The sequence below is a fragment of the Lactuca virosa genome, chromosome 9 (genome assembly GCF_052849685.1).
Source record: "Lactuca virosa cultivar CGN04683 chromosome 9, Lactuca_virosa_CGN04683_v6, whole genome shotgun sequence".
Lineage (NCBI taxonomy): Eukaryota > Viridiplantae > Streptophyta > Magnoliopsida > Asterales > Asteraceae > Lactuca > Lactuca virosa.
Window position 1 is genome coordinate 254,467,570 of NC_136434.1, and position 27,627 is coordinate 254,495,196.

The window sequence follows — 27,627 nt, forward strand, 5'->3', positions numbered from 1 at the left end:
CGTAATATGAACTTCAATGTCATATGTCTAAGTTTTATAGCATAGAATTTAAACACTTTTATAAAAGAAAATGTTTCTAAGTTTTTCGAAAACGTGTCAAAATGGTAATCAAGGTTTAAAATGGTTTATATGCCCTTAAAAGCACATCTATCCATTGAAATGGATTGAAATGAAATTGAAATAGCAATGTTAAAACCAATATTGGTTAAATTGAGTTTTGAAGAAAAGTGTTAAATTAAAGCAAGTTGTCAAAATATTTTTTTTAGCGAGAATATGGCTTACATTGTTAGGAAATGTCTACCAAGTTGACTGAAGTGGTTATAAAATATTTTATCGATGATAAATAAAACCGATGAAGCGAAATAATTTTTCGATGGAAGATTAAGAAGTAAGGAATAAGTATGTTAGTGTAGCTGATCGTACCTAAATACTAATGCGAGTCTAAGGCGAGTGCCGATGTCTTTTCCCCCAAGATAAAGGACAAGAAAAATTGTTTGAAAAACGTTTTATGGTCTCAATACAGTTTACGACCTTTTATAGAGGTCAAATGGATATCCAATGTTAAGTTTTAAGCTCAAGGTGGAAACAACTTAGAGCTAAATCGTAGCGTAGTAATAAGGTCTCACGTATGGGTTAAACCTCCGTGTCTCCTCGTGAGTCGAATCCGGAATGCCCACCAATGGTATCCAAATGATTACTTAGTGGCGACTCATCTACCTCCTTACGCGATGCTCCAATTATCATTCGTGTCGATATCGAAACACTTTTTCATAGTTGTAACTCTAGTACGAAGACGATGAAGAGGTATTGAGGAATAATTAGTATAGGTTTCGACTTATGATTATTACTAGTGTATATCTAGCTACTAACCTTACATCTAAAGTCAATAGCTACCAAGGAATACTCATTCTCAGTACTAAGTGCATTGCTCCTAGAGTGGCTAGTGATATAAACCTAAGTGGTTAACCTAGCACATGATAAGGGATAAGAATATTTCTAAATAAAGACATTGTTATAAAAGTGCACTTAGTTTCTAAGTGTATCTAGATGAATGCCTATAATATGCAATGCCTGTACGCTCACCGAAAAATTTTGTTTTTCAAAAGTTTAAGTTGAAAATTGTTTGGAACATAATTATAGTATAACCGTTTCCAGCCTCACATTAACCTTCCTTAATTAAGCATAGTTGGCCAGGCTATACTTAGTTAAAGTCCAATAATGCGTACTCGAATTAGTTATACTAGTAGTATGTTCGGTATTTTAAAAACATTTTGAATTTTTTTTTTGGCTATAGTTGTGGTTCTCCAAAGGAAAACCGGTATTCTCTAAAACCTGGCTCTGATACCATTTTCTGTCACACCCCGCTAAAGCGGAAACACAGGGCGTGGCAGTACAAAGGGTTTCATCGCAAAAGTTAAAAGACAACACCAACCATAGTATTAAAAATCATTACAAATTCACAATGGGTTTGAACAACTTTTAAAAGAAATTACAATGTAAATTGAAATACAACACATGTGAATGCTCCTAAAAGTGAAGTGTCCCTAAGTGCCACTTACTCGATGATTCCTGAAAAAGCATGTAAAACGAGCGTCAACTATAAAAATAGTTGGTGAGTACTCACAGATAAACAAAATAATACAGGTTCCATGAATTGAAATCAAAGTTTTGATAAAAGTTTCCAATAATAAAAGTATATTGTTAAGATGAGTAAATAAGTTTGTAAAAACAAAGTTCTTTGTCATCATGAGAGATAAGGTATGTTGCCCAAATAAGATGCAACATTCATATTCTCATGGAAGATAAAGTTCGTTACTCAAACGAGTAAACAAGTTTCATTGCTAAAATGAGCAATCAATTTCGTTGCTACAAGGAGCAAACAATTTCATTGCTAAAACATGTATATAAGTTTTCAGTAATAACAGTTCTTTGTTGTAATGAGAAACAAAGTTCATTGCTATAATTAATAAACAAGTTTATTGCTATAATAAGTAACGAGTTTGTATGTGTATGAGCAAACAATGAGTCTCAACCAAACCTATGACTGAAGCCCTATCAAGATCTATGTTTATCATTCCATAGATGAATATGGTATCATGCACTCCAGCAATAGGGCGAGTGAGGAGTTGTCAATTCCTAATAGCGCTATCCATAATGACCATTGGCTCAAAGAGTTAATGGTTAGAGATAAGGGAAGGGCCTTAGTACGATAAGTTCTCATGTTCCGTGTTGCATAGACAAACATAGAGAGACATAGCAATAAAATAGCAATCATGTTTGATACAAATCAATTTAAATACAACATTCAAATAATAGTTTTTCGGGACATGCTTTTCCACCCCAAAACATAAAAACTGAAAATAGGGGAGTGCGTGAATACTCACAATATGCAAAATATAGTAATCAAGTTTATACGAGTCAACTAAATATAACGAACATAAATAGTTTAGGACATGCTTTTCCACCCCAAAACATAAAAACCGAAAATAGGGGAGTGCGTGAATACTCACAATACATTTAGATGATGCAAATGGTGTCTAATAAAAATTGAAATAAATAGAAAATAGTTTCCAAAATTGTCCAAAATTTTTGTAACGCTGTTATTAGTCATTATTAAGCTAGGAAAAATATAAAAATGAATTTCTAAACTGTTTATCCCAATTTTATGATTTTTGTGTATGTATTCTAATAAAAATTGGGTTTAAGTGTATTTAATCTTGGGAAAATAGAAGAAAAATAGTATACAGAAGAGAAAAATAATCAAAATTTTTATGTAGCATCCTAATGTACTAAAATGTGTTCTGGTAAATTTTCATAATGTTTGGATGAGTAAAACTATTTTTCCTCTTTTTAGTCCATTATAAATACAAAAATCGGAGAAAAATAGGAATACACTATGAAAAATTCTGAAAATATTTTTCTAAGTGTTCCACAGAGAGTATAAGCTGCAAAAATTATTAGATACCATTTTTATATTCCCTAATGTGGTTTTATGATTTATTAGAGCTAAACAAAAAGAAAATTTAAAACCATATTAAACAGTAACAAAAATGGATGAAACTTAATGGGAGATGTTTATTAACTTAAAGGATCATCCAAGAATTTTTCCATAATTTATTTACTAGCTTAAGTATTTTATATGATTTAACACTTTATTTTCTTATTATTTTCATATAAAAATAAAGAAAATATATATTGAGCTGAAAATTTCCAGAATGCATCTTCATACAATTTGATAACAATGACAATTTGTGTTCTTATTTTTGATGTTGAACACCATGCCTAAAGGCTCAATAAATTATAGAGAAAACTTGGTTCTTGTGATTTATGTAAAGATTAGTGATGTTACTTTGACAATTTTTGCAACATGTTACAAAGACTTTTGAATCAAGATCTTTTTGTACCTATTAATACATGATATTAAGAGTTCAAAATAATTTTTGAATGATTTTTAGTGATGAATAAGTCCTTTGAACATGCAACACAAAACAAATGTTCATAAGGAAAGTGCTGTTTGAGCAACAGTTTTGTAAAAATTGGTAAAAATCGAAATTTTGGAATTTTTCAGTGAGGTCAGATGGGTTTGAAAGCTAACTCAAAATATTATATTTCAGAAAAAGAATAACGAATTTTGGCTAAGAAATGAGTGAGATATGACAGTTTAAAGTCAGGTAAAGAAATCTGGCAGATTGCATGCATGATGATTGGTTAGAAAAGTGGGTTTTCATCATTTCCTTGAGTAAACCTTTTGAAGTATTTTAAATATATCATGATAACCTCATATTTTGGTCATGTTTCCAGAGATCAAAAGATTAAAACTTATCAAAATGTATACATGCATTTATGAAGAAAATTTTGTTTCTCAAAAACTCTTAACTTGAGTTTGATGTTTTAATCCTTAAAATCGATTTTTGCACTAAGATGATGAACATGCAACCTTGTTTATCATACATGCATGGTGTTAAAACACATCCATCATGTTCTAAAAACCATTTTAACAAAAAGAAAACAAGTTTGAAGAAGATGAAGAAGGAGAAAGTGTAAGAAAAGAGCAAAACTTGAAGGAAAAGTGAAGTAGAAATCGATTTTACCTTCAAGAATACCACAAGATGATGAAGATTTCGAGTTTGAGGAGTGTTCTTGGGTTTGTTTTCTGGAATATTTCTTGGTTCTTTAGAGGGAGGAAGAGAGAATGGAGTGGTGTTTGGAGAGAAAAAGTAGAGAGAAGGTAGAGAGAGTTTTCTAGAGAGAGAAATAAGAGAGATGTGTGTGTTGGAGAATGAGAGTGTGAGAGAGAGATATGGGGAGAGAGGGATCCGATTTTAGGGGAGGAGAGGCTCCCTCTCTCTTGTTTCTTTTATAAAAATTCAAATCTTTTATAAAAATATCCAACTTTTTATAAAATGTGCACCTTAACCTAGTTTTTATGCATAAAACTCTTGATTTTTGGTTTATAAATTAAGGGTAAATGTTAATGAGTTAAATTTCATTTTCCTTGAATGCATTTTCATAATTTTAATTGTTATAAGATCATATTATAAGGTTCATGATTATTTTTATAGAATTTTTAAGGTCAAAGTTTATAAATGTGAGTTTTTAGGGCATTTAGGGTTTTTGAGAGTTTGTAAATCTTTGGATATCAAAATTAATAGAATCTTTTAGACTTCAATTTATCTTATGGTATTATAACTCTTTTATAGTTATAAATAATATTTGTAACTTATTTTATCGGTTTATTGGCATTCTATGTAGTGGTTTCGAGATTCAAACGAAATTGAGGAATCAAGTATACTAGTCATAGTTTTCAACTCTGACTTAAGTTTCTATGAGGCTCCAACCTAATTTCTACTGCTAGGTCAAGTGCATAATGTGTGTATATGATTCATGAAAAGGTGTTTGAGTCAAAGAGTGACCCAAATATGGATAGTCACTACAGTTAAGTAGTAGTAGAATTCACATATCAATGTGAAATCTAAGTACACTATCATCCGATCCTACTTGTTTCCAAGTTTCTAGTAGGTTATAACTTAGCTTCTAGTTACTAAGTCTATTATGTGTCGTGCCTATATGTGCAACTAAGTTTATTCAAATCTAGAACCGACTCGAATTTTGACGGTTGTCACACCTTCGCAGGTGCGAGCCTCGTGCGAGCCTTCCCATGCGAACTCCGGATCAGCGACGCGTGGCCTCTTCTCAGCGGTTGGATCAGGAGCTTCGGCCCCTATAAATAGGGGGGTGCGAGACCTCCCGGGGGTATTTTGAAAACTTGTCATTTTTAGCCCCTTTCTCCATATTTCTTTCATATTATCATCCCCCAAAGCCCCGGTATCAATTATAAGCCCCGGAATACGCCACGAAGTGCCCGTGAAGCCCGAAAAATTTATCTTTTCGGTTTCGAAGCCCGACTTTTGCAGAGCCCGGTTTCTCAATAAAACTCCCGGTTTTATTAGAAACGAACGTTTTAGGAAACGAATTGCTGCCCGATTATCATCAAATCATGTCAGTGTGTAGTTACTTTCAATTTACACATAGATATGAAGTATTTACCTTAAAATACGTGTTATGTGTAAATATGTTAATTGTTTATTTGAGGTGACTGTTGAATTGATGTTTTATACAAATTTTAAACTGTATATGTATTTTATCTACAAATATGTTGGGTAGAACATGGGTAGACAAAATAGTCGGTGGGTGTTAAAAATGATGAGAGGCCTCGGTGTCGGTGTTGTTGTTGGTGTTATCGTTGTAGTCGTCTAGCGGAGTATAGATGACGATCACGGACCTTTCTAGACAGTCCAGTGGTACACTAGCAAGTTCACAACTTGTAGGTGTTGATGAACTAAATGTTCATTGGTGTACTCCAATCCCCCTCATGGTTGCCTTTAGGACATGTATGGCTGACGAGTCCCCTTAGCAGTAGTGTCCAACCCGATGATATTCCTTAGGCTAAGTCCCTTGTGTTAGGTGTTTAGGGACGTAAAGTGAGGACAACGGGAATGGGTAATCAGGGTTATTGTTGATTGGTGAACTTAATATGTTATTATTATTGTGGGTTGAAAACCCTATATGCTCACCAGGCTCCCAAGCCTGACCCACTCAGCTTTTTATGATTACAGGCAGTGGACCCCGAGCATAGTCGGAGGACGATGAGAGATTTTTTATTATAGGCCAGTAGTTGTAAATAACTGTTGAAAGGCTTATAATGTCTTGTTTATACTTTTGATCTGTATCGGAACATGACATCCCGAGTTTTGATATATATGGGAAATATATACCTTTTTAAAGAAGGGTTTTGATAAACTTTTATCATATGTTGTTTGGGGACCAATTCCGCAACATCTTTTGAAAAGATTTCTCTGATTTTATTTTAAAAAGCATAAATGAAATCGGTCTTTTCTGGCCTATAAATTAGGGGATGTCACAGGTGTGGCCGTACACACCTCTAAACCTTCCAAAATGATAGTTTTGTCCATCCTCTTGTTGTGCAATTGTCACACTAGTTTCCCCAAAGATCAAACATCCTCTATTTGCATGTTTACCCATGAATATACGGCCGTACACTCCATGTCCGTACACTCCACGGCCGTACACATCAAGGGCCGTATACATCGTGGCCGTACACTTCCTTAAGTGATCATAAACCCCTTTAATGCAATCACATGTGATTGATACACTTCAATCTAAGTGATTCCTAGTCCCTAAGGTGGTTTCTTAGCATAATTAGTTGTATAACCACTAATTATATTCACATATGTGTCATTATATCTATTAGGATCCGTTTGTGCTCAAGACTTCACTTGACACTTAGCATCCTACACCGATCTTACATTTGAATAACTTACTACAGGTGAGTTCATACCCCCGTATTTTCATAGTTTTTACTGTTTTAAGGGGGGGGGGGGAATACAAGTCTAACACAAAGATTTTGTGTTATAAACAAATGATTTCAAATATCTTATCAAAATGGATTTCAATTATTATCAAATCAAATGGTTTTTCAATGATTGTTTCAAAATGACATCAAGTCACCAAAATGTATTTCAAAATATTAAACTTTTTTTAAATGTTTTTATATTTCTCCCAGAAATCATACTTGTATATATATATATATATATATATATATATATATATATATATATATATATATATATATATATATATATATATATATATATATATATATATATATATAAATAAGATTTAAAAGGCTTAGGACTGATAACCCACTTTGGTTCCTTTTCCTTGTTTGGATGTGAGATTACAAACATCAGTTATTTGTCCGAGTGTCATTTAAATTTTACTTATATATATATATATATATATATATATATATATATATATATATATATATATATATATATATATATATATATATATTGTATATGTATTCAAGTATAAAAGTTAGTTCATTAAGTTCAATTACCCTTTGTAACATGTTGAGCAAGGGGTTGCATTCATGAATACTCAGTATAAATTCAGAAAGTACATATAAATTATAATAGGTATAATTTATGAACCACAGAACATTAATTCACTATTCAAGTATACTAAAGTACATTGTTTTATAAGAATGAAGGTTTGATTCAAAACTAATCAAGAGTATACATCTTTCAGATACATGTTAATCATACCAATTCAAGAACATACAATCTATCATTTATTTCAGAACGATTGGGTTTTTCTTAACTATTATACATGTAACGTTTATATGCTTTTATGAGTCAAGTAGTACAGGTTGTTTAATTCATTTAAACAATATAGTTAAAGTCCCAACATTATAACCAGAATCTCCAGCGGGGGATCGAAACAATGTGTGTATAGATCTATATTGGGATTGACAACCCCGCACTCGGACTGCTAGCTACAGTCAGGCATACACGCCTGTGAGTGACAAATTGTTATGAACAGCTTTCAGCGCATTCATAGCGTTGGGTCATGCCATCTAGTCAGTATGGTTATAATAACTCATAAAAGATATTAACAATACGTTAGTGTATAATTAACTAAACTTAACCACATTTTCATAGTACTAGTTTACAAGATACAGTTTACAGTATTATATTACAGTTCACAATAACAGTTGATGAAATTAGGCATACTCTCAGATACAAGTTTACAAAAGGATTACAAATACAGAACATTAGTTTACAAATAGAACAGTTTTATGTAACTAAAACTACTTTTCATATACAACATAAAATATAGGATTTTCTGGAACAGTTTACATATTCAAGAAATAGAAAACATTCTTTCAAACATAAATACTTATGCACTCACTCAACTTTATGTTGATACTCTCTTTTCAAATTACTTGTATTCTCAGGGAACCAGTAAACAGGTACTCCCCGAGCTTTTGAGAAGATGGAGATATTTATGTCTTGTCTTCTTCTTTTGTATAACTATTTGGTTTCAGTATACTATGATGAAACACATGTAAATACTTATACTTTTTAAATACAATGGTTGTTTGTACTCTGATTACTATAATGCATGTGTTGTAATACTACAAATGAAGTCCTCCACCCCCGGACGTTTCCGCCGTCTGGAAGGGGGTGTGACAGATTGGTATCAGAGCATTGTTTATAGTGAACTCAGTATATCAATCCATAAAAGATATACAAACTATAAATACATTTGGGGCTAAGTGCTCTGACTACAAGTATACTTTTTAAAAATTTAAGTATTTTTACAAGAAGTATACTAACACTCATACCTACAAGTACAGTATCACAGTCATAAGAACTTAAAAGTATTTGGATGTTGGACATTACAGTCAAAGCTGGACAGTTATGTAATCATATCTGGGATTAATATAGCCTGATCAACTATATTGATTTGAGATATAACCAACATGTGTTTGGGAGTGATAGTGGTGTTGCGACATGTCTAAAACTTACCAACCATACATATTCAGAACTCTAGAACAGAACATAAAGATTAAAATACTATAGGGGTATTTTAGGCACTATATACTAATAAAAAACATGTGAAAACAATAGAACATATAAGGGTAGAACTATAAATATTAAGGGTATATCACAGTTATATATAATTAGAGTTATATAGACTTAGAATAAGTGATCTAGCTTCATTTCCTGTTCCTTGTTTGGTTGTGGATTTAGAGCCGGGTCATTTAATCAAAGATCGAATATACCCAAGTTATATATAATTAGTATACACTTTATAGTTATAGTACTACCTAGAACAAGTCATACAGAATACATTACTTGTTAACTGTAAGTCTTTCTCGTAGAAACTTGTGTCCTTAATCTATCGTTACTAACTATATTCTATATCTCTTATCCCTATTCTCGCTTAGATAACAATGGCTGAATTTCACTTACTCGGAGACCCGTACTTCCCCGGTCAAGGACAAGATGCAGACCCAGAAGAAAATCACGAAATTCCCTTAGATGATGATTTTGTAGAAAATTTTCCTGAAGACAATGATTCCGAATCAGAAGCCTATAATCCACCACCAATTGCCCAAAATCCTGACCCTCGTCCGACTTTTCAAGGGCCGACACCTCTGTGGGCGGAAAGCTTGGAAACATGGAGTCAAGAGCAGGGTCAACCTATGCCATACAACAGAGACAGAAGCTTCTACAACCTGAGCGAAGGAGGCTCAGCAGATAGAGTCCTGCCAATTCTGGTCTGCAGGGTTGCTCGAAATGAAATACAGGGTAGGACAGCCATCAGCCGAATCATGGAAGTTGATGCCAATGCGGGAGTTAATACAGTCCGCATTCGTCATCTTGAAGATGCTCTCGAGAGAGATACGAGAGACAATGAGTCTCTGCTGCAGGAATTAGCTGAAACTCGGGCTGAAGTCATAGAACTCCGAGCACACCTGACTGTGTATGAAAGACATCTGCTTGCTGTGGAGCGACAACTGGCTGAGTTGAGGTTTCGTCCAAGTGATACCCGTCGCCAGTAGGAGATGCTCTACTCATTTCCTATTCACTATTTTGGTTATAAGTTAAAGTTTACGGATAGGTTCTAGCGTTATTTTTCATGCTTTTCAGAACGACCACGCAAATTTCATTTTCAGTAGGTCAGTATGATGTCGATGTTTTTCCCAGAATTTGGTATATTGTAGACCTGTTTAGGGTCAAGTTTTCTAGACTTTATGTATTCAATATGCCAATTTAATCGACATGCATTTTCATACTCTTTGAAAAATAACCATTCAATTTCATATCATTCTGTTACAAGTTGTACTTGTCGTAGACTTCTATTTCCAATTCATTACAAGATTCATGTTGAACTATATGTTTTAGTTCAGAGATATCAAAATTCATATTCACTCTTGATATCTTACCATCTTTGTATCTTTTAACTTTTATAGAGAAAGATGCCTCCTCGTAGAAATCCAAGACGTAACGTTGTTAATGAAGCACCTCCGCCAACACCTCCTCAGTTCGACGCTGCTATGTTCCAAGCGGCAGTCACGGCGGTTGTAGCGGCTGCTATGTCTCATATCAATACTCCTGGTGCTAGTGGGTCGGGAGCTGGTACAAATCCTTCTAACCATGGCGAGAGTCATGGGCATTCGCGAGAGTGCACTTATAAAGATTTTTCCAATGCCAAACCCAGGACCTTTAACGGAACTGGGGGAGTTATGGCATTAAGACAGTGGATAGAGAAGACAGAAGCAATTTTCGAAATCTGCTCCTGTCCAGAGAGCAGCAAAGTCAAATTCGCTGCTTGTACTTTTTCGGATAGAGCTTTAACGTGGTGGAATGGCCATATTAAGTCAGTGACTTTGGTAGTGGCTAACTCGATAAGCTGGGAGAACTTCAAAGCCATGCTAATGCGGGAATACTGTCCGCGAGGGAAACTTCAGAAACTCGAGCAGGAGCTCTAGGGTCTTACAATGGTTGTTTCTAATATATCAACCTATACTATTAGATTTTGTGATCTGGCAATTCTTTGCCCGGATATGGTTGCTCTGGAGAGCAAAAAGATTGAGAGATATATTTGGGGACTGTCGCCCCAAATTCAGTCAAGTGTTCTAGCTTCGAGGCCTATTACTTTTGACAGTGCCAAAGAGCTGGCACAATCTCTTATCGACCACGGAGCCCGTCAAAACTCAGTGGTTGCTGTACCTGATGAAGACCATCATTCAAACAACGTCTCTCAACATAGGAGCCCCCTGTCATCAATGAAAAAATTCCCTCTCTACAACCATCTCCTCACAAGAATCCAAGTCATCAGACACCACCGCAACATCAGTCTCCACCGTAACAGAAAATCATTCAAGAAACTTCTCCTGAGCGACCGGAGACTCCCTCCCACTTCAAGAATCTAGCATCCAACATGTCATCCGAACATTCCAATGACTCACCCGCAACGAAACAGAAGAAAGGAGATTGGGAAGCAGCCAAATTTGTTGAACTCATCTGGAGAGAAAACGGATTCGACATCACCAGAAGAAAGCATATTGCTTTTTTGAAAACAAAACTCTGATTTTCAAAAGGCCTTCTATACCACTGAAGCTCATTTCTTAAAAAAAAACTTTTAAAAAAAAGAAGGAAAATGGCACAAGCATTATCTCTGAATGTTTCCAACAGTGTTGGTGGTTCAAACCGAGCCCCAATATTGGTGGCAAATGAAAATCATCAATGGTCTCAAAGAATGGAAAGATACTTAAGGAGACTTGGTAGAGATGTATGGCGGTCCGTAGAAGAAGGACCACATGTCCCTGTTCTTACACCAGTTCAAACTGACAGCGCCACAGCCAGACTAGGAGGAGGTCAACCAGTCATGAACCGTCCCACTAAAGATGACCTCGATAAAATGGAAAATGATGTTGTTGCTTTTTATGAAATCTCTTGTGGAGTTGCTCCTGACAACTTCGACATTATCATAAACTGCAAATCAGCAAAAGAGATCTGGGAAGTTCTCAATAATTTGTATGAAGGCTCAGAACAAGCTCAAGATAAGAAGCTCACAACTGCACTCAATGAGTTCAACAATTTCAAAGCTCATACTGGCGAAAGTTTGGAAGACTCCTTCAAAAGGTTCAACCTGATAGTCACCAAGTTATCTAATGCTGGCACCATCCGCAGTAACCATGAAACAAACCTTCAGTTTCTCAATGGTTTGGGAAGACATCGGACTACTGCTAAGATGATAGTTCAAGGGGATAGAAAGATTCATTCTTTGTCTCTCTACAAGCTCTACGGGGAATTGCAAGCACAAGAATCCACCATACTCAAAGATTGTGCTGACTTTGGAGGACCACTTGCTCTTATAGCACAAACTCCACATAATCAATCCTACTCTCCCTCGTATGACACTCCTCCGCAGTCATACGAAGCCGACTCAGAGTATGATGATGAAGAAGAATTTCAGAAGGCTATTGCTCTTGTTAGTCAACAGTTCAACCGGCTACCACCTCCTTCTTTTCGTAAGAATCAGCAGTTCAACAAACCTCCATTCAACCGTAACTTCAACCCGCAGAATAACCATTCTCGATATCCCAAAAGTTCTCATCCACCACCGCAATCTTAAAATACTGAACCAAAGGAGGCACCGCAGTCCATCCAAACCACTGACTCCGGTACTCCCTCAGAAGACAAAAGTGATGTTGTAATTTGTCACAAGTGCAACAAAGAGAATCATTTTGCAAAAGAGTGCAAGGCAAATGTAGTGAAAGACAGAGCATTCTACCTGAGAATGGCTCAAGAATTGGAAGAAAATGAAAAGGCTAGGGCATACATAGCCCATTTCAAAAGAGACCATCAAGTTTGGTCATCCGGAGAAGAAGAAGAAGCCATCAGCAATGTCAAAGGAAAAGGCAAAATCTGCATGCTGGCAACTGCGGATGATGATGGGTCTACAAAGCTGGAAAAGAACTACTGCTACATGGCAAAGGATGGAACTCTAAGCATCGTCGAACAGATAAAACTCATGATTCAAACTCCAAACTATAGCATGCATGACTGTCAACCCTTCATAGACAATCTTAATGACACATGTGCTGCCGTCCTTACAGACTATAACAAAGCTTTAGATGAGAAGAACATAGCGTCCCAAGAGATGTTTCATGTAAGAGGAGGACTGGACAACAAAAGACTCAAAATGGCTATGTTAGAAAAGGACTTAGAGGTAGAAAAAGATGCAAGAATGTTGAGTGAAACACAACTAGAGATAGCTTTGAACCAAAGAGATTTAGCTCAGAGTGAGATTGTACGCTTAAATCTATTAATAGAAAAACTGTTCAATGAAAGTGAAGCTATTGAAAATTTGGTGAATAATGGAACTGTGGACAATACATACACTTGGGGTTGGTCCAACGGATATCCTACCGCAAATGATTCCTCACCCCGGTTTAACAAAGATCGACTGTATGTCCCTCCGGACCGAGAATTTCATTTCCCAGTCAATGACAAAACTTTTCCCGAAGACATCAGAACACACTTCGGTAGACTTCATAATCTAAGTAATAACTGTGTCATTGAGGAAATTGTGCCTGAGGTTTCGGGTCACACAAGTGATCAAACTCCTATCGGTGGCACAATCTATCCAAATTCTCAGAATTCATCAGTGGTTGATGAAGAAATTGTCATAGAGAGTCCCGAAATCTCACAGGATTTCCCATCTCTGCCCTCAGACCGCAGTGTCTCTCACTGTAGTCATGAGCCGCAGAAGTCCCACAAAAGTCCCACTGAAGTCCCAACTCCGTCTTACTCTGCGGTAGTCAAATCATCCTTACCGCAGTCCTCAATCAAAAGCTCTGTGACTCTTCAGCCAATTCATCATGAACTACCCATAGAAAACTTTGAAGTGGGTCAATGCTCTCAAAACCCTGAATTTTCAAGTTCGGATGAATCTAGCCCTCGTTTTCAAAATTTTTCAAAGGTTTCCAGGAAACCGCAGCTGAACACCAATGACTGCGGTTCTCCAAAAACCTTAGCTAAAAAGGCTTTCAAAGAGGAAATCCGATCCCGAGGCACAAATCGACAAATCTTTTCTAAAAACAAAAGACATATCAGATTTCCAAAATCTAAGAGTCCAGAAAAGTTTGTTTTCTCGCACTATTTTTCAAAAAACTCTCCCATCAAGAAAACATACAAAAAGGAATGTACAGTTTCAACAGTCATTCCAAACTCATCTGACACAACCCAAAAGAAAGTAAGGTCTTTTCGAAGAAATGGTTTTCAAATCTATTCCTCAGATGATCCAAAATGGAAGGGTATCTTACCCTCTCCAACACTTTTGAAATCACATCAAAATTTTAATAAGTGGAAGGGTATTTTACCAAACCCAACAAAAAGGTCCAAAAAATCTACACGTGCTAAATCTTTTTCGAAACAAACTTTTTCAACGTCCAACAGCACCAATGTCAGATCTTACCACCCTCGGACCGGTCACAAGCCTACCTCATCATTTAGACCGCTGACCAAACAAGGTGTCAGAACAAAAGACAAAATTTCAGCATGTCAATGTCAATGTAGTTGTCAAAAAGGATGATCTCATGTCAAATCTGGTTCTTTTCAGAAACCTAGTAACTTTTCTAAAAATCGCAACACTCCAAAAAATCACAAACATCCAGAACTAGGATCAAAAGTTGACACGAAACCAGTCCCTGCAACCTCGGTTCATGCATCAATCAGAAACTCATCTTTTGTCCCAGGCTCCAAACTAGTTTGGATGCCTAAACTAACCGTGTAATTCTCAGGCCTTGTGCAAGGAGGAACAAGAAGAAGAATGGTTAATCGACAGTGCCTGCTCCTTGCACATGACAGGAAGGTTAGAATACCTTCGGGATTTCAGGCCAATTTGCAACGGTGGAAATGTCATTCGGCAACAATGCGAATGGGATAATCCGAGGTTATGGTGTTCTTACTACGGGAAACTTCTCTATTCAAAAGGTTGCTTATGTAGAAAGCCTTAAACACAATCTCATCAGTGTTGGCCAACTATGTAAGGCAGGACATTGAGTTGAATTTGATGACCAATTTTTCTATGTAATGACAAGCGATAGGAGCACATGTCTGATCAAATCTCGTTCCGAAGGTGTGACAACCCGAAACTTTTATTCTGTACACTTGGTCAACTTTATCAACATTGAACTTGATTTCGTTACCTTTTAATGCCGTTTAAGAGTTAGTCTAAGTGTTCTAAGCTTGAGTACAGCCGGGAATGAGATTAGAAATGAGTCAACAAGTCGTATAGAGACAAAACCGGGCCATACACCCTCTTGAGAGGTGTGTACGGCCGCACACATGGGTGTGCGGCCGTACACTCATCCTTATATATATAGGGTGACCCCCTTCACTCATTCCTTTCTTTTGGCTGCACTCTACTTTCTCTTTTTACTTTCTCTCTCTAAAAACTTCATCCAAGAACACTCTAAGGGCCTCAAAAACGTGAATTACTCTATCATTCAGCTTGTTATACTGGTAAGACACTTTAATCTAAGCTTAAAACTCTTCATGTTCTTCGTGTTCTTCATCACTTGAAGGTGTACGGCCGCACACCTTCATAAGGTGGTCGTACACACCTTAAAGGCTCTCCAAAGTGAGAGTTTGGCCTTCATTTGCTAGTTGGACTTGGTATTGGCTTTGAAACACCTGAAAATCGACATTTTGAGCATGAATGAAGAGTGTACGGCCTCACACCCCTGTGTACGGCCGCACACACACTCTGTATGGCCGCACACTCCTGTGTGCAACCGCACATACATGCTGACCGCACACCCTGGCCGCACACACACTCTTTTGGCCGTACACCTCCCTCGTTTGATCATATAGGGTCCCGACAAGCATTTCCAAGTCTTTAGGGTGGTTGCTCGTCATGTTTTAGTCATGAAACACCCTAATTCTAACACACATATGTGTTACCATATGTTAATAGGATCCACTTGCGTACAAAACACCGGTTGACACTCAGCATTCGTAACCGATCATACACCCAGGTCCTATGTCAAACGGTGAGTTCATACCCCTATGCTTTTCCGAGTTTTCATGTTTTCAGGGGGAGAATACAAGCAAAAGTACAAGGAAACTTGTGCTCAAGTTAATTCATTTCGCATAAAATAATTATATGTTCAGTATGCTTTTAACACATAAAACCGTTTTACCAAACGATTAAGAAATCAACTCGTAGAAACAGTTTTCAAAACTAAAGCAAGGAACTTGTGGATCTTGTCATAAAATGTGATATTTTACAAAGGATTCATACAAAACATAAACAGGATTTTCTATATTATTACTTGTAAGTTTGTTATTTTAAGTTGGAGACACGTCCTTGGTAACACTCCACCGGATTCGAGAGTGTAGGACTAACTCTTGTAACCAGAATCTCTTGTAGGGAGAGCGCGACTATTGTGTATAGATCTATACGGGACTGACTATCCCGCACCTAAACTGCTAGCTACAGTTAGGCAGCCATGCCTGGGGTGACAAAGTCATAAAAGGATACTAGCCCCGTTACGTGCCATATCCAGTTTAATGTATGGTTATAAAACTCGCAACCTCGATAACAGAGATTTACTTTTGTAATAATGAAACAAGTGAACTAACCTCAAAGTAATAACCGATTTGATTACTAGAGGGCATTAGTAATACCCTTAGGATCTAGTTCACTACTTGATTATTAGTTTTATTTATGTAATAAGGCTAATACATCTCACTGAGAGCAAACAGGTTTTTTTCAAGGAAACTACATCTAACGATACAAGTATGGTAGATACTTGTACACCTCATACCGGAACAGATAACCAACTATCAACTTTTAAGGAAAATATAGGATTTTCCTGGGATAACTCAACCTTACATAAACAGGCTATTAAACAAATAATGAATGGATAATCAAACATCTTTTATAAGAAAATATAGGATTTTCTTGGGAAACACTTTTCAAAGGATCAAGGAAACATCTCTTTCACCAGAACTAAACGCTTATGAACTCACCAGCTTTATGCTGATATTTTAAAACTGCTTGTATTCTCAGGGCAACAATTGACAGGTACTCTTGCCAACTTTTGGAGAAGACGGAGCATTTTGGAGTCACGTCTTTTACTTTTGTCATACTGTTATGAACAAACTTTGTTTTCATTCAATGTGAATATTCTTATTATAATGTAATGGTTATGTTTACTTCGCTTACTATGATACAACTATTATGATACTACGCATGACGTCCTCCGCCCCAGAACGTTTCCGCCGTTCCGGTTTTGGGGTGTGACAGATTGGTATCAGAGCTATTGTTTATAGTGAACTAAGTATACCGAACCTTACATGGTATACAACTATAAATACAAAGGGGCTGAAGTGCTCTGAACTAAAAGTATACTATTAAAAATATAAGTATTTTTACAAAAAGTATACAAGTATACCTACATACCAGAAACAATATCATGAGTAGAACAAAACAAAAGTTTTTTGGATGTTAAACACTGCGGTTAAACCTGGGCAGTTATGTAATCATGTCTAGGGTCAATATAGCGTGATCAACTATATTTATTCGAGACATGACCAACATGTGCTTGGGAGTGACTTTGGTGTTGCAACAGGCCTAAAACTTACCCAGTATCTATACAACAAAGTATCAAAAGAACAAAACATGCAACTTAAAATACTGTAGGAGTATTTTAGCCAGAGCCGAATACATTGTAGAAATTCATTCCTAGTGTTGCTACCTATTCGTTTCTTAGCGATAACTTACTTGTATTAGTAACCTTTCTTTGCTTATCGCTTGGTAGAACACTTTATTATCAGGATGGGATATATTTTGTTTCATATATCTTGAGGACTTACCATCCTCTTCTTCCTGATTGTTTCTAGAACAAGATGCCTCCCCGAAAAAGACCCATCAGAAGAAATGACGACACTCCACCACCACCACCGCCACCGCCCCTCAGTTCGATCCCGTTATGTTCCAGGCAGCTGTTACTGCTGTTGTGGCTGCCGCGATGTCACAGATCAATCCTGGCGGATCTGGTGGGCAAGGAAGTGGTACTCATCCCCAAAATTATGAAGGTGGTCAGGGACACCAAAAGGAGTGCTCCTATAAGGACTTAATGAACGCGAAACCCACATCTTTCGACGGCAAAGGAGGTGTTATTGCCCTGACTCAATGGTTCGAGAAAATCGAGTCCATTTTCGAAATCTGTTCCTGTTCTGAGGCCAACAGAGTAAAATTCGCCGCTTGCACTTACGCCAACAGAGCACTGACCTGGTGGAATGGTCGAGTCAAATCCCTAACCCTGCCAGTGGCGAATGCTATGGGTTGAGAAAGTTTAAAAGAACTCATGCTAGCTGAGTACTGCCCACGGGGCGAGATGCAGAAACTAGAGCACGAACTCTGGAACCTTAAGATAAAGGAATCCGACATTGCTACCTACACTTCTAGGTTTGAAGTCCTAGCGCTTCTTTGCCCGGGAATGGTCACCACAGAAAGCAAGAAGATAGAGAGATACATTTGGGGACTGACACAACCCACCAAAGGAAATGTCTTGGCTGCTAGGCCAAACACCTTTGACAGCGCTAAGTGTCTGGCGCAAACTCTCATAGATCACGGAGTTGATCTTGATAATGTGACGGCCGCTCCTGAGCCAGCAAAAGGGAGTGGCGAGCAAAGAAAGTTCTGGATTATTAGTTCACTACTTGATTATTAGTTTTATTTATGTAATAAGGCTAATACATCTCACTGAGAGCAAACAGGTTTTTTTCAAGGAAACTACATCTAACGATACAAGTATGGTAGATACTTGTACACCTCATACCAGAACAGATAACCAACTATCAACTTTTAAGGAAAATATAGGATTTTCCTGGCATAACTCAACCTTACATAAACAGGCTATTAAACAAATAATGAATGGATAATCAAACATCTTTTATAAGAAAATATAGGATTTTCTTGGGAAACACTTTTCAAAGGATCAAGGAAACATCTCTTTCACCAGAACTAAACGCTTATGAACTCACCAGCTTTATGCTGATATTTTAAAACTGCTTGTATTCTCAGGGCAACAATAGACAGGTACTCTTGCCAACTTTTGGAGAAGACGGAGCATTTTGGAGTCACGTCTTTTACTTTTGTCATACTGTTATGAACAAACTATGTTCAATCAATGTAAGTATTCTTATTATAATGTAATGGCTGTGTTTACTTCGCTTACTATGATACAACTGTTGTGATACTACGCATGACGTCCTCCGCCCCAGATCGTTTCTGCCGTTCCGGTTTTGGGGTGTGACAGAAGGTACTATGTATCCTCTGGACGTGTCTCTGATCATAGGCAAACCGTAGTTATGCTTCCTATCCAAAGTAGTATCCAAAGTCAGCTGGCTATGGCACCGCAAGCTAGCTCATCTCAACTTCAGATACATCAACAATTTGGTCACCGGAGAACTAGTTCGAGGTCTTCCAATCCTCAAGTTCCGCAATGATACTCTCTGTCCTGCATGTGAATGTGGAAAGCAATCAAAAGCAAGTCACCCTATGGTGATTGATTCCTCAATTTCTGAACCACTGGAACTCCTGCACATTGATCTCTGTGGTCCATCTATCGTAGCCAGTCTTCATTACAAGAAATACATACTGATTATAGTTGATGACTTCACACGGTTCACATGGGTTTCTTTCTTAAGACTCAAATCAGAAACTCCGCGGATACTGATCAATTTCATCAAGGAAATTGAACTTCAGATCAAGTTACCAGTACGACGCATCCGAAGTGATAATGGAACCGATTTTACTAACCATCTCTTAAATAGTTTCTTGGTTTCAAAGGGCATCACTCACAACTTTTCAGCTCCCTACACACCGCAACAAAATGGGGTAGTAGAGCGAAGGAACCGCACTTTTGTAGAAGCAGCCAGATCTATGCTCAACTTCGCACACCTTCCTCTCTACTTTTGGGCTGAAGCAGTAGCCACAACATGTTTTGTGCAGAACCGAAGCATTGTGTGCAAGCGTCTCAGTAAAACTCCTTATGAGGGCCTTAACAACCGCAAGCCAAATGTCTGATTCTTCCATATCTTTGGGTGTAGATGTTTCGTAATCAACAACAGAGATCACCTTAATAAATTCGCAACGAAGTCTGATGAATGCATCTTCCTTGGCTACTCAACAAAAAAAGTTGCTTATAGGGTTCTCATTAGACGCACAAGGCTAATAATTGAGAGCTTCGATGTGAAATTTTATGACTATCACATCCGCAACACCGCTCCATCAACCAAAACCACAGCAATCCTAGAAAGTGGTATTCCTGCTTCTTCGGGTCCACTAAACCTAGTTGAAGTAAACTATGACAATCTCTTTGACCCTGTAGAAACAGCCAAGTTATCCGAAGTTCTTGTGTCCCCGGAAGCTGTACAGCAGCATGCTGACGTATCTGGTCCTACACCATCCGATGAGGTATCACTAGATACTTCCACCTTGCCGGTTGAGGGGGAAAACTCAACTCCGGACCATACAACAACCATCGAGGTTCCAGTACTAGAAGATGCAGCTCCAATCCCTCTCCGTAGAGGATTTCAATCATCAAACGTCTCTTCGGACTCGGATGATGAAAACATAGAGAACATTGACACAAGAACAGACTCGAGGATTATCACACTCCCATCCGCAATCCAGGGGGAACCTTCACCATCTGCCCAAGAAAACTCTGATCCCACCTTTCCAGTTCAAGACAATTCAGCAGGATGTTCTCAAGTCCAGGGGGAACTGCCATCTCCAACCGCAGAGTCTTCCGATATTGAAGACATTCCCTCTACCGCAGCTGCTGATCAGCTGCAACCCCGTCTACACGTATGGACGAAGGACCACCCACCAGGTCAAATCATCGGCAACCCATCCGCAGGTATCCAGACTCGATCTTCTAAGGATTTATCTGATCACTGTCACTACGCAGCGTTTATGTCCTTGGTCGAGCCCCGAACGATCAGAGAAGCATTACAAGAACCAGACTGGATATCCGCAATGCAAGAAGAGCTAGAAGAATTCAAAAGAAACAAAGTGTGGCAGCTCGTTCCGAAGCCGCAAGGTCACACTATTGTTGGTACTAGATGGGTGTACAAGAATAAGTTGGATGAATCCAGTGCGGTAGTCAGAAACAAGGCAAGGCTAGTTGCCAAGGGATATAGTCAACTTGAAGGTATTGACTATGATGAAACGTATGCTCCGGTGGCACGAATGGAAGCCATCTGAATCTTCTTAGCATACGCAGCTTACAAGAACATCAAGGTACATCAAATGGATGTGAAAAGTGCTTTTCTCAACAGTGAATTAAAAGAGGAGGTTTATCTTCAGCAACCTTCGGGCTTCGAAAGTCTTGAATTCCCAGACTACTGCTACAAGCTTGAAAAAGCAGTCTACGGTCTAAAGCAAGCTCCAAGAGCGTGGTACGAGACACTCTCTGAATTTCTTGTCTCGTCCGGATACAAAAGAGGAGTGATTGATCCCACTTTATTTAGAAAATCAAATGGCAATCACCTTATGCTTGTACAAATATATGTGGATGATATCATCTTCGGATCAACTGATCAAAAAATGGTGGATGAATTTGCTAAGCTCATGACCAACAAGTTCCAAATGAGCATGAATAGAGAGATTAACTTCTTTCTAGGACTTCAAGTGAAATAAGTCCCTCAAGAATATTCATCCATCAGGAGAAATACACCACTGAACTGTTAAATAAATACTCAATGGAGAACTGTTCTTCGGCTAAGGTCCCAATGGCCTTCGATATAAGATATCTACTGATCCCTTAGGCGAATCAGTGGATCACAAGACTTATAGAGGTATAATTGGCTCATTGATGTACCTCACCACAAGCCGACCAGACATTGTCTTTGCAACATGTGTATGCGCAAGGTACCAGGCTGATCCAAAAATGTCACACATGACCGCAGCCAAGCAGATTCTAAGATACTTAAAGGGTAGCAAGACTCTTGGTTTATGGTACCCCGCAGGGAACGACTTCAGCCTACAAGCATTCACTGATGCGGATCATGCCGGATGCAGACTAGATCGAAAAAGCACCTCCGGTGGATGTCAATTTCTGAGTGGAAGACTCGTCAGTTGGTCATCAAGAAAACAAAATTGTGTATCACTGTCTACCGCAGAAGCTGAATATGTGGCCGCAGCCAGCTGTTGTTCACAAGTCTTGTGGATGAAAACACAACTTATGGACTACAGATACAGAATGCTGCGGATACCAATTTATTTTGACTCTGAGAGTGCTATAGCAATTTCCCACAATCCAATTCAACACTCTAAGACAAAGCATATTGAACTACGGTATCACTTCATCAAAGACCACATCCTGAAAGGTAACATTAAACTAATTTTTGTCCATACTCATGAAGAGATTGCTGATGTATTCACAAAGGCACTTGACTCTACAAAACTCACCAGTTTCTTATAAATGTTAGGAATGATGAATCCGGACCCACAATTCTTCTTGAAATGATAGGTACCGCAGACCATCCTTGGTCTCTGTTGCGGTCCTAATTGAAGTTATTTATGATAGATAGTTTTGGTATATCTTGTGTACCGCAGTATATTCTATGTACCGCAACTATATATCATATCTATCTTTCAATGGTCCCTATTGTCTGTTGTTACTAATTTTTGTTCAAGTGTTCTCCTCAGTTCTTCTACTGCAGTCATCTAACCATCCATCCGCAATGACAAAAGATCCATCCGCAATGAAGTCTCAATCCGCAATCACATTGATTGATTCCTCAACTGCTTCATAAATTCTTGAAACGTGGTGTGCTTTTTAATGATCCTTCATTAAATAAGAAAAATATTCAAAAACATTCCTTGTGTAGCATATCACTGTCTCAGTTCTACTTTTTTGAATAAACCTTGTGTCAGACCTATTTTGGGTATGATGACAAAAAGAACGATTTTCCATAAAAAAAAATCCCTTTTTAAACTGTCTCTTCCTATTACCCCAAAACGTCAAATCCGTTACATCTTCCCCTTTTATCCAACGGATTAACCCCCCCCCTCACCACACGTTCTTCAGGCGTGATGTTTTAGGGACTGACATTTCATTAAATGCTAACCCCTTTTGGAAAATCTCAAAAAATAAATTAAACCTTTTCTTATCTGTGGCTGAGATTTCCTTTCCTAATCAAAGAAAACAACCCAAACATTTTTACCTTATCCAATTTCACTTAGGGTAAAAACAATAACTGTTTCAAATCCACCACTATAAAACCCCCTTCTTCTTCCCCAAGAAACTTTTACGCTTTCTGTAAACTCGACGAACTTCTTCTCCTTCATCTTCTTGCACTCTGTTTTCCTGCAAGTTCTGCAACTCCTCAAAAATGGTGAAATCTGGTATCTCGAAGAAACATTCCAAGGCATCTGCCTCAGCACACCCAACTGGTTCAGACTCTGCCTCAAGAAATCAAATGTCATCAATTGCTTCAAGAAATTTTAGGGCTGTGTTCGAAGAGCATTCCTCTTATAATGCTCCGATCAAGTTGATGATCAAGTTCTTGTCCAATCACCCACTGTTTGGTCCCTTCGATTCCTTCACAGATGTGGTTCCTCTATCAACCCTCTTCAAATGTGCCTTCTCTGCATATCGACCCCTCGAAAATCTTCAAGAAGTGCATCTGAATCTGGTGAACGATTCTTTGGTTATTCTCACCAAAGAAAAATTCCTCAATGCCATCAACCTGTTAGTTCATCCTTCAACCAAGGTCTTGACTCCAAGCATGGCAGACATTCTTTCTTCACTATACCAAATGGGTTACCAAAAGAAGCTTAAAGGCATAGGCGAGTTCAAGAAAAATCAGTTGCCTGCGGTGTGGCAGTTCGTTTGCCACTTCGTGATCCACGGCCTGTCAGGCAGAACCAGAGGCACTGATAACATGGGCCTCAAGCTGTTAGAGTTAGTATGCAGTATTTTCACTGTCCATGATGTCAACTATGGTCAGATCGTGTGCGATGACTTCTTGCAGTACATTCCCAAGGAAAATCCAAGAGAAAACCCTACCGAGCTCACCTTTGCTAGATTCTGGTCTCTATGCATCTCAGACCTTCATGCGGATGCAGGACTAAGCATGGGCAATGATGTTAACCTCTTCATCACCAAAGATCTTAAAAGGTACAACCCCTCTACGGATCAATCTATTTTGGACCCATTAGACGGCTACCAGTCCACCTATTGTCTACCCTTGGACTTGAAACCACTGATGTCACAGACCACATAGAGGCTACGGAAGGTATTGACCCATACCTTCCTACCTCGCCTCTACCTAGACAAGCCGCATCCGCAGCCCCATCCTCCACCACTCTATCCAACTTATCTTTATCAAAAAGACGCAAGCAGTTAGCCTCAACCCACCAAGGCCCCCACAACATCACCAAGAAACATGGAACCCCAAAGAAGAAAGATGCTCCCAAACACTCTGAACCATCAAAGAAAAGGAAACTCAAACAAACTGTGTCCTCAGATGACGAATCAACTGAAAATCGATCTCACTCTCCCTCTATGAGTGATTCTGATGAGGATGCACAACCCATTTCTATCCTCAAGAAAAGAAAGACCAATCCCACTGACCAAATGCGTGACCGGACTAATGTCGCAGCCTCTCAAAAGGCTCCGGTAGTCCTTGGGGTGGCCGCAGACCCATTCAATACCACCATCGAATTCAACTCAAACACAGAAAGTGTGTCTGTTTCAACTAAACGTGGAGACTTACCCCCAGCTCACTCCCAAGGGGATGGAACTGGTTCTCGCCCTAAGGTCTCCAGGGATTCCCGTCTACATTTCTTTTCTCCCGAGGAGTTGAACTCCATCCTTTTGTCTGTAACCCAAACACTTCAAACACCTTCCCAACCGCAGTGCAATTCTTCCGCCCTTGCCAGAACTGAGCCGAGGTCAGACTTGACCACGGGTCAAGGAGACCTAGGAATCTCAGGAAATCCTAACCTGCTTACATCATTTCCAGGTGGTTTAGGCACGGTGAGCACCATTGTGCAAGGATCCGTGGACCCGAGGGACACCTCGGTGCGATTCCAAGGAATTGACGGTGACGAATCAAAAGATTCATGGTTACACTACAATCCGGTCTCAGAATCCGATATCAAGAAATATGCCGCTTTCCGTAGGGAATTTCAAGCAAGAAAGGACCAGCAAATCAAGCAACTTCAACAGAAACAGCAAGAGATTCAATCCGTAGCCAAGTATTGGGCGGATACCATCAATAACGCCAATACCGTAGCCACCATTCTTAAAGTACAAGAGTGGATGCCCTCAATGGCTGAAACAATCCGCAATGCTCAGTCCACTCGTGATGGTGAAGGTACATCTAAACTCCCTCCAACTCCAACTGTTAGAGATTCTCAAGATGATGGTACCGCAATAGAAGTTAGGTCCGCTCCACCCTTCGGATTCGATGACTTTGATCTCAATGAGGTAAATCAGCCAAACCCTTCTGATGACGATTTAATGATTTTTGATGAGAAAGAAGCTTCGAGTGGCTCTCAACACTCAACCTCCAAGCCGAAAGAGAAAAAGAAGAACGTTGTGTCCAGAAAAGAATTTCAGAGTCTACAAGCCAAAGTAGATCAAATTCTTGCTACAGTTAAGCCCACTCAACCGCAACCTGAAGACTTACCAGGACCGCAGTCACTCATTGAAAGAATCGAACGACTGGAAACTCGTGAACGCCTAGCTGTTGAGCGAATTTCTTTAAAAGTTGAAATGGGAATTTGATCCCTAGATACAAGTCGTCAGGCTGATCATAAGCAGTTCATGGATGCTGCAGAGCGCCTCATCTCTGAGGTATCTGCAATCAAGGCAGATTTACAAACAGCCATTGCGGACCAATCAATTCACTCACATAAGCTGATAGCTGAAACTCATACTGCCTATGAGTCCACCATCTCGGTTCTTCAATCTACCATCAACAGACTTAAACGCTCCCTGTCTTCAAACTTTCGTGGTCCTGAGATTCTTCAACTTACCAAGGAGATTCATCGACTACTCTTCAACACCGCCATCCCTGACAATCAGTAACTGGCTGATGCTCTCAAAGCTCAATTCCAGGAGGTGTGTGCCAAAGTCGATGGTCTTAAGCAATGGCTTGAGGATGCTCCGCTTTTGCATTCCTCAAGAGGGGGAAGTGATGAAGACCATCATTCAAACAACGTCTCTCAACATAGGAGCCCCATGTCATCAATGAAAAAATTCCCTCTCCGCAACCATCTCCTCACAAGAATCCAAGTCATCAGACACCACCGCAACATCAGTCTCCATCGCAATAGAAAATCATTCAAGAAACTTCTCCTGAGCGACCGGAGACTCCCCCCCCCCCACTTCAAGAATCTATCATCCAACATGTCATCCGAACATTCCAATGACTCTCCCGCAACGAAACAGAAGAAAGCAGATTGGAAAGCAGCCAAATTTGCTGAACTCATCTGGAGAGAAAACGGATTCGACATCACCATGGATGAATCCTTAGTCAATTCCTGGATCAATCCCCATCGAAGACTGCTGGATGATGACTATAAACCCTATCTTACCTTTGCTGAACCCCCTTCTGACGGTTACTGGGATGTTCCAATCTCCCCAAATGCTAAATACTTCACTGTATTTGAGCAGTTTGCCCGCAGCCTACCTGATCACAAGAGACTGCCCATGGAATTCGAAAGACTCAATCGATTCTATGTTAAACATGCTTCTTCCATAGAAAAAATTTGGTCTAATGATAGACCATCCGCAGTCAAGAACTTTAAGCCCCGGAAATTCATGAAAGCTGACTTTATCCAGTATACTCTTACAAGAAGGAATCAGGACTACGTCTGCACCCAAGCTGACTTCCCATGCATGAATCCAGAAGAAGTCTTCCTGATAGCTAAGGTGTTCCAAAACAAATCTGAAAAGTATCCTAAGATGAAGATTGCATTTGAAAGGGCAAGCGCATTCCTTAGGGAAACTGTCTGTGACTTCGCAAAGATAGATGCAGATATTCACCCTGTCCTTGCCAAAACGTTCGATCTACCACCACTTGATCCTGCACGGATGCTTACTGAAGGTTATCAAGAAAGATCTATGGGTGCAACAAACTTCCCTGATCTTGGAGTCATCTTTAAGCGAAAGCTCAATGAAACCAAATACTTCATTCCTATGACTGCCATGAATCGTCTTATAAGGAATCAAATTGAAGTTTGTCGAACCGAAGTTCAAAAGTCAAAACACGCAACTGCCGAAGTCAAGTTTGAAATTTTAAGGAGGATCACCTGGTTGGAGAATGTCAGAAAGTGTTGGTGGATTCTCACCAAGTTCCTAAAACTTGATAACTGAAGAGAAGTTAAAGAGGTCACTTACGGGGAAATTGTTGAATCATAAAAGTGACCCTCTTGAACTTAATCTACTGCAACCCTCAAGGATCCGCAGTCAACTCTTATCAGCAACCTCATCCGAACTCATCATCATCCGCAGTTTACTTTTTAGTTTACTTAGTTTAACTCTTTATCTACTTTTGTTAGAGTACTCTCTATTGTCAAGTATGCCTTGCATGGCTACACTTAGAGAGTTGATCCAATGTAATATTTGAGTCTCTATAAATAGAGCTCAATCTTTGTTATTCGAATACCTCAATTACATCTCTTACATCTATCTGATTACGCATCTTG